Raw genomic sequence first — 10067 nt, 5'->3', positions numbered from 1 at the left:
GGCAGGGAACTGGGTTCTTAAACATCCTGGGTTTCTTGAGGAAGTCACTTGGTTTCTTGAGGAACTCACTCAGTTTCTTTGAACATCAGATTCTCCATCTACTAAACCAGGAGTTAGTCATCATCATGATTCCTCTCTGCAGTTGTCCTAGAGATGAATTTACACATGGAAGCACAGCAGGGTTGGTCTCATTTGAGGGAACTGCCTGAGAAGGAAAATGCGAGCACCTCTAAAGTCCCTAAAGCCATTCGGTTGGGTTTTCTCGGTGTCACTATAAAAGGTCACCATATGGTTTGCTTTTATGTCACTCTCTCCTTCAAAAAATGTAAACTTTTGAATATTTCTGAAAATAATTCTAATTTTTGATGTATGAGTTCTTGTCTAAAAATCATAATATCTTTGAGATACATGAACTATTATAAAACCAAGCTTAAATATGCTGGTCTAAAAGATAGCAAGGCATTACCAGGAAAGTTTTCAGTAATCTCTATGTCCAATCTAAACATTATTTATTTGAACTCCCCTATGAGGTCAGCTAGTATTCAGTTTACTGTGGTGTTCTATTGACATTTCTTCCCTTTGCTTGAGATCATTTGACCAGACTTGGGAAAAAATAAAAATTAAAAAAGATAAAAAAAAGAAAGATTACAATCCATCTAGTAAAGGTTAGCTGAATGAATCTTCAGATCAGATATACTTTAATAAGCATCATTATTAGTATCTTGACTTTTGAACAATTGGTAAAATTATAATTAATGTGACTCCAGAGAGAATTTTCAAGAGTCATTCATTGGTGCTTCTAAAATGTGTTTTCAGAGCAGAGTTGCATTAGCAGGTACTATATTGTTTGAGTGTCAGCCATCTTTGAAGGAGAAAATAATCAACATTCTTCAAAGAGTAACCAATTTTGAAGAGCACTTACTGAAAAGGGAGATAATGCCAAAAATATTTCATGGGAGACTTGAAATATTTCTGTTTGGCAATAACATTTTTACTTAGCTTCCTGAAATCGGGTTAACCTGATCCCACTATTGGTAGCTTGTGTTTACCTTTTGCAGCCACCAAGTCTGCCAAACCTATCATTACCCACATCTTCCTTCTACCATTGAACCACATACACACAATGGCAGTGAAAAATTGGGCAATCCTGTACCTGAGGGTTGGGAGAATTTCATTTCCCAGGCTATGAAACGTGTAAGTAGTAAGGACAATCCCTAATGTTATGCCCCCATTCTCATGTTTTATGAGATAACTGTACCACTCAATTTCTAAGTTATGATTCACCAGTAAATGAGAGTCCTCCTTTAGCAACCCTTCTGAAGGTACTCATCCGTCTTTCATATCCTGGTGTTTAGGCCTCAGTGTAACTTATAAAATAAAAATATAGACATGGACTTACCTTCATGCAGCCCTACAAATCACAGACTGTATGGTTAGACAAACCTGGCTTCCAACCCTGATTCTGACACACTTGTCAGTAAATGTGACCTTTTAGCATGTAATTGAATGGTAAAGTCTCCAGTCTCTTGAATGGAAATTTGGGGTACTTATAACTACCTTGAAGTATTAACCAATATAATGAATGCAGATAGAGTAATTAACACATGAAAGACATTCAATAATTAGTACAATTATTACCACTGTCATTTGTTGAGATAATTGCTCATAGTTACTTATTTTAAAGACTTAAGCCATATCTTAAACCAGTTTCCATTGGTTGAGAGTAGCAATCAGCCATGTCAAATATTCTACTTATTTAAAAGTATGAATATTTGTCATTTTCCCTTAAGTTGTTAAAGAAGACAGCCTGACATAGAAGACAACATCCTCTTCTCTTACATGTTATTGCACCACCATGAGGTAACATTTCTTCTGGTGATTTAGAAAGCTTCTTTCACGTATGAGAACAGAAATGTTGTCATTTAGATGTACCAACCATCCCCCCTAGAATTCTGATCTAGAAAGTATAAGAGGTAATGACTATATTCTGACATCATGAGTCTAGCCTTAGAGATTAGTAATATAAGGCTATGATTTTTTTTAGTTCCTTTTTTTTAAATTTCAACACTTACTTTAGCATCCTAGGCATTTTGATATATGTTATCTTATTTCATCCTAACAACTCTTTGACACAGGTATAATTATTCCTACTCATAAATGCCAGCTACTCGCAGAGTGAACTATCAGAGGAAGGGGGTGGAAATGTTAAACAGGGGCATTTCTCCTTGCAAGGGGACAACTATGAGCCATTATCAGCCAGCACTCCCAGTACCTGGGAGTTGTGTACACTGGTCCAGAAGACAGGACAGGGATAGGTACCACCAGAGTCTGCTATGTTCCCATTTTGCAAGTATTAAGGGAGAAATGAGAATAAGATCATTTAATTGATTTTACTGTGCTCATATATTTAGTATAGGAAAGCCCTCCTAAATCAAACTGCCTGACTCCAAGTCAAGTTAAGCTCTCTTTTTACCAACCCACAAGTGTTTTACATAAAGATACTAGAGAAGTGTTGTGAATTTATATAAATCTCCCATAAAATGTTAGGTTAGAAACATGACTTCATTAAGTGCATTGCTCACTGTAAAAAGTAGAAGTTCCTTTAGAATTCTTTATATTTTATTGGAATTGGATAACAAATCCATGGGTTTTGTTATAACTTCAATTCTATAGATCAAGTCTGCTACCTTGCAGAGGCATAGGCTTGAAAGAAGATCCTTGTTCTCAAAACAGTTTCACATTTAAGGCAAAATTTGAGAGATGTCAAAATATGGAAAATACTGGGGACTTCCAGTCAAGATGGTAGTGTAGGTAGACACACTTCACCTCCTCATGCAACTACAAAGAAGAATTACAACTAAATCTCAAAACAAGTAACACCAAGAACTGTCAGAAAATTGAACTGTATCGAAGTTCAACAACCAAAGCTTTAAGAAGCCACATTCATCCAGGCAGGTAGGAGGAGTGCAGACAAGGATATAAGGCAGAGAAGCAAGGAGATGCAGTGTGGCACAGAGAGACAGCGGCAGTGGCAGAATGGGCATGGGAAGTCCCACATTCACGTGTAGTGGATAAAAACTGGAAGGGATACCATGGGAGCAAGCGATCCCAGCCATAGGCCAGACTGCATAGCCCAGGGCTCCAGCACCAGAAACATAAATCTCCATAGCCTCTGGCTGTAAAAATCAGTGGAGGTTGGGGTGGTGGAGGAAACTGCCAGATTTTCAGGAAACTCCACTTAAAGGGCCTGCATGGTCTTAAAACATACACAAACTCACCCAGTCTGGGATTCAACATCAGGGCAACAGCTGGAAGAGCACTAGTCACATATAGGGAGTGGGTAAAGTGACTGGAAATGGGGCAAGTACCAGGCATACCTCCAGAAGTCAGGCAGTGGCACAGTCCTCTCTCTGAACCCTCCTCCTACACAGAACCATAAAGCAGTGAAGCAGGTTGCCCCACCCTGGTGATTAACTAAGGCTCCATCCCACACAATTTACAGGTACCTTTTCAACAATAGGCTACACTTCTAAGACAGGGAGTCGAAGCAGCTCCTCCTAGTGAGCTCCTAGCAGCTCACCCGACACAAGCAAACATAGGGGGTCTGCAAAATTGAGGAGGCAAAGAAATATGACCCAAATGAAAGAACAGAACAAAACCCAGAACAAGAACTAAACGAAATGGAGATTGCCAACCTATCAGATGCAGAATTAAAAACACTGATGATCAGGTTGTATACAGCAACAACATAAAGGAAGAAATGAAGGTTACACAAAGTGAAATAAAGAAAAACCTACAAAGAACCAACAGTGAAGGGAAGGAAGCCAGGATCCAAATCAATGATTTGGAATATAAGAAAGAAGTAAGCATTCAACCAATACAGAAAGAAGAAACAAGAATTCAAAAAATGAGGACAGTAAAAGAAGACTCTGGGACATCTCTAAATGTGCCAGCATCTGAATTATAAGAATGTCAGAAGGAGAAGAGGAACAGCAAGAAAATGAAAACTTATTTGATAAAATAACAAAAGAAAACTTACCTAATGTGATAAAGGAAATAGACATACAAGTCTAGAAAGCACAGAGAGTCCCAAACAAGTTGGACCCAAAGAGGAACACACCAAGATACATCATAATTAAAATGCCAAAGGTTAAAGATAAAGAGAGAACCTCAAAAGGAGCAAGAGAAAAGCAGATAGTTACCTACAAAGGAGTTCCCATAAGACTATCAGCTGATTTCTCAACAGAAACTTTGTAGGCTAGAAGTATTCAAAGTGATGAAAAGCAAGGACCTACAACCTAGATTACTCTATACAACAAAGTTATTTAGGATGGAAGGACAGATAAAGTGCTTCCCAGTCAAGATAAAACTAAAAGAGTTCATCGTCACCAAGCCCTTAGTACATGAAATGTTAAAGGGACTCATTTAAGAAAAAGAAGATGATCAAAACGATGAACATTAAAAAGACAAGAAATTTACAACTATCAAAAACTGAATCTGAAGGAAAAAAAAGTAAGCGAAAAACCAGAACAAGAACAGCATCATAGGTATGGAAATCATTTAGAGGCTTATCAGCTGGGAGGAGGAGGGGGCAGGGGATGAATGGCAGAAAAGGGGCAGGGATTAAAAAGCATAATTGGTAGGTACAAAATAGACATGGGGATGTTAAGAAGAAATGGAGAAGCCAAAGGACTTATATGCATGACCCATGGACATGAACTAAGTGGGGGATTGCTGGAGGGAAGAATGATACCAGGCAGAGGGGGGCAAAAACGGAAAACTGGGACAATTGTAATAGCATAATCAATAAAATATACTTTAAAAACTACTAGGGCAAAGAGGAGAGACATTTATTCTGAGAGGATTTGGAAAGGCTTCCTGGAAAAGAAAGCAATTAAACTAGATTTTGAATATTAAAGAAAATTGCAACTAGTAATGTGACTTAAAGGAAACCATGAATAAGAAAGCAGGTATAAGAGACATAATTTGAAGGACAAACATTTTCCTCTAAAACAAAGGTCAGAAATAGAATAAGGAACCAAAGAAAGTAAATAAATATCTGAACCCAGATATAACAGCACTAAGTTCAGAAACACAATGAGGGTCAGATTTAGGACCCAGAGGATAACAAATCTAAATCCCAAACCAAAACCTAGAGTCACAAGTAAGGAAAATGAGATATCAAACCAATAAAGATATGTAAAACCAACTAGAACCTAAAGATACTACGGGAAGTTTGGCACAGAGTCTCATTGGAAAGAGAGCTGCCCGAGAACGTAGGCAAGGTCACGATAGGAGGCAGAAGTAGGTCATCAGGTTGTTTCTGTCTCAACTCGTCAAGGTCAGCCTGAGGCTTACAATCACAACCTGAACACCACAGCTACTTTTCATGTTGGTGCTTCTTGAACATTTTTTTCCCAGAATCACTTTGGAGGAGCAAGAGGCCTTACCTGCTCTTGTTCATAGTACAAGCATACTAACTAGAGAAGCAAAGGCCTGGCCCTGGGAAGTGCAAAAGGAAAGCACCATCCTCCTTGAGATTTTAGTTCTAATATCAGATTAGCAAAGGCCAAAACATCTTAGGTTCTTTTTTTTTTATTTTATTCTCATTTTTTAATTCTCTTTGATTTTTTTTAAACTTTGTTTTTTTAAAAAACTGTTATTTCACATCTGTAATGTGCCCAGTGGCCTAGCCATGATCATGTCCGAACTAATGTATTTTCACTACCTGAATGTCATAATGTGAAGTAATAAAGAAAGGAGAAGAGAAGGGCAAAGGAAGAAGATACTTAGAGTCAACATTGGAAGGACTTCCTTCCAGGGAGAGCAAGAGTCATGATGCTCAGACATAACATAGCTGAACGGTCATGATTCATGCCTTTCAAGGAGTGAAGCAAGAGGATTAGAGAAGAGCAGAAGGAAGTAACATTTTCAAGTGCCTGTTTGCACCAGGCACAATGCCAATTATTTCGTGTCATTGTTATCTCCATTTAATGTTCTTCACATTGTAAGTTGGTAAATTTCCAGAAGTCACTCAGAATAAATCATGCTTGAAGGGTATGAGCAATGATATTGTAATAACTGTGCATGATACCAGGTAGGCACTTGAAATATTGGAAAAGAGTCACTATATAAAGTGTACCATTATCTGTCCACTATGCTGCATGTCTGAAACTTACACAAAATAGAATTGAATGTAAATAAATACATAAATAAATAAAATGGAATCATTTGATATTTAAAAGAAAAAATAAAATAAAATTAACAGCTTAATAAAATGCACTAAAATAAGATATATCAAAAAAGCAAATAATTTTCAGCTACCTTTTTATTGTAGAACTGCAAAATATCTGGAACAATAGCTCATTCCTTCAGAAACCTATAGAAAGCAATATTACATATTCCATTTTCCTTTCAATTAGCTTTTTTTATCATTTAATATTATGGATATATTTATAGCATTATATTAGAAAACAATTGTGTGTGCACAAATAAAAAGCAGATTTTCACTTTTTTAAAAAGTATAAATCATGTTTCCTTTTGCTGCATGCACTCAAATTGAAGTGCAGCTCAGCTTGGAATTTTGGACTAATTTTGGACCACTTAAAAGGTCTTCACTGATCTTTCTTTAGTTCCAGATCATAACTAAGAACGCCCTTAAGAAATTAAAAATCATAATTTTATGTTTTATCATCATACTGGTGAATACCACGTACAGCCTGATTTATGCATGAAAACAGAATGTGAAAAATGTATAATTTGCTTCTGTTTTATGGGTTATTATCCATTATGGCTCTAAGAAAACAATTGGTATAACTCTTCAAAATTTTCAGCTTCCTATCTGTATCCCAACAGACACTCCCTCACACCTTCCTTGCCTTCTGATTCTCATTGATATTTATAAGCATTTGACATATATTAAATTTCATCTTTTCATTGGTTTATCACTTAACTCTCCACATTGCCCTCTCACACTAGAATGTAAACTCAACAAGGGTGAGTATTTTTGTAAATTTTGTTCATTGCTGTGTCCAGCACCTGGAACAGTACCTGGAACATTGTAAGCATTCAAAAAGTATCTGTTAAATAAATCCCCATTTCAGACTGGAACCAACTGAAACTCAGCAAGATGAAAAGCATTGGCCTAGGTCTCAGTGGCGAAAGATAAAGCTAGGACTAAGACCCAGTTCTGTCTGCCTTTTAATGCTCCTTAAGCTAAAGGCAGACTCTAAGCTATCAACCTTTGATATAATTAATTAATTCTACTTGACAACAAGTAACTCCAGACTTGAATATCTAGTCCAGACTTGAATATCAAACTGTCAGCCTGATATCTCACTTGGGAAGCAATAGAAATCTCAAACATAACTTGTCCAAAATAAAAAATGTTTATTTTCATTGGCAGACCAACAGTTCTGAGAACTAGGGTCTGCCAGTGGCCTTCCACTTAGAACTGTTATGATTTCTGCTATGGGAAAAGGAAAAGACGGGACCGGAGCTCCTTCCTCACAGAGCCAGGCAATTCAGTCCTTCCTTTGTTCTCCTTCCATCAAACTCAAGACTGTACATGCTAGATATAACATCTGAGATGTTATTTTTGTACATTAACAGTAAGTATATGCAAGGTAAATTCCAGGATGGAAACACCTATGAGTTATAGAGTTCATCGAGTTAGAGTTCTTATCAGTAAATGGGAAACTCTTTGTCTTTATGTGGTGATCCAGCAATCCCACTTTCAGAAATATATCCGAAGAAACCCAAAGCACTAATTCGAAAGAACATAAGCACCCCTATGTTCATTGCAGTGTTATTTTCAATCACCAAGATATGGAAGCAGCCTTAGTGTCCATAAATAGATGAGTGGATAAAACAACTATGGGGCATTTACACAGTAGAATTCTACTCGGCCCCAAAAAAGTAGAAAATTTTACCCTTTGCAACAGTATAGATGGACCTGGAGAACATTATGCTCAGTGAAATAAGCCAGTCAGAGAAAGACAAATACTATATGACTTCACTCATATGTGGATACTAATGAACAAACTGAGCTAACAAGCAAAACCGAGACAGACTCATAGATGGAGAGCAGGTGACAGTTAGTGGTGGGGGAGGTTAGGGAGTGGAGAGGTTGAACAAAAAAGGAAAAGGACTCGTGGACATGGACGGCCGGGTGGTGACTGCTGCGGGAGGGAGGCGTACGGGGACTAAATGACAATGGAAAAAATAAAATAAAGATTATATATTTTAAAAAATAAAAAGTAATCTATGGGAAAAAAGACATATGAGATAGTTTATACCACTTTTTAAAGATTTTAGTTGAAAAAAATCACAAATATAAAAGTTAGACAACTGATAAAAGCCTGAAATGGATATGTGCATAAATTTTTTAAAAATACAGAGTAATTCTTTAAAAGAAGTACACATAGATTTAGTTCATACTAATTAAATTAAAAACTCAGAGTGGCAGAATAGAATTGTGGTTAAGAGCATCTGGCTTTAGGAGGCAGGATGCCCAATTTGAATCCCTGCATTTAGTGGCTAATCCATAAAGTTCAGATGAAAAGAGTGCCCACCTGATGGTGTTGTTCTGAGGAATCAGTGTGTTAACACAGGTGTTTGGAAAGTCGTCATTACTGTTACGGGTCTTGAACGCTGTATGTAACAGCATGACTACAAACCTGTTTCATTAACGTAATAGAGGTGCTGCTTAAAACTTATAGGTTAGTGATTAAAAACAAACATTTGCCATCAGATAACACTGGCTTGAAAACTCATTTCAAAATATTGCCATCAATGTGAACTTGGGATATAGCTCATTGTTTTCACAACTTCTTTTGCAGTCTAAAATGTAAGGCCAGTCATACTTACCTCAAAACATGGTTATGAACTAAGTTAATAAACAATTAATTTAATACTCATAGAGCCCTCAGATAGAACTTAGTACACAATTAGTACTAAATAATGGAGAACACTCATTCTTACCACAAATAAACAAAACTAAATTACAAATGGAAACTGAAAACTTCAGTCTGAAGAATTATCTAATAATATGTAGCTTTATTTACTATGCCCAGCAAAAAAAAAAAAAAGAGGAAGTCTTTTTATATGTTTTTTAAAAAGAGCTTTAAGCTTTCTGTTTTTTACAGCTTTGCTCTGTCATCCTAGACTAAGGAAAACCAATTGCCCAAAACACTGGCCACAACCAAAATTCAAGAGTTCTTGATTGTATGTGCAGTTGTTCCTCAAAATAAGTTGATGTACTCATTTCCCTTTTTACAGTTATGTAAACGCCATTCAGCACCCTGGCAAGAAAACATAATGTTCTTACACTTATTGGTGTCATACTAAACATGAGGATGCATGTTTTAGAATAACTTAAGCAATGGTGGAAATCAGGAAGATTAGATTTTCGTCAGAAGGGACTTGATACTTAGAAATCTTGCTCAATCTCTGTATACTGTTTCCATCAGCATCCCCTCGTTGCCGACTTGGAATCAGCAGCTCTCCTTAGAGTGGAACCTCCCCTCTGCATTTCTCTATCTCCTTCTCATCTGTAAGATGGGATATAATAGCACTTCAGATTTAGAGAGGAACCAGGATGAGTGAGATCAACATAAAGCCTTTAGGCGGCCTTGGGCCACAGAGAAATACCATTATATGGTAAATACTATTATGAAAGTTTGCCAGAGATCCAATTAATCTTCTGAAATGAATAACCCACCAATTCTTTTTAAACTATAATCTAAATAAATATCACATTCCAAACTAAATCCTTAATACTGCTCTAAACTTTTTGGATGTAGTTTCTCATTTTCAGAAAGGATGATGGTAAATGTCATATCAAAAGAATGTTTTTTAAAAAAATAAGTGATCCTTCTACATTTTGGTAGTTTCAAAAAGTTTTCTCTGACCATAAATAAAATAAAATAAAATGCAAGAAAATAGCATTTTAGGAAAACACTTACATAGGAGATTCTCAAATAGTATTACTTATTGCATCTGAGCAGCCACTTATCCCAGTCAAAGCACAAGTATGGAGTCATATTGTTCAGAATTAGAATCCCAGC

This window comes from Pteronotus mesoamericanus, unplaced genomic scaffold (assembly GCF_021234165.1).
Source record: "Pteronotus mesoamericanus isolate MK-2021 breed Mesoamerican mustached bat unplaced genomic scaffold, CSHL_Meso_final contig_130, whole genome shotgun sequence".
NCBI classification, from domain to species: domain Eukaryota; kingdom Metazoa; phylum Chordata; class Mammalia; order Chiroptera; family Mormoopidae; genus Pteronotus; species Pteronotus mesoamericanus.
Note: the sequence above shows the minus strand (reverse complement) of the source record.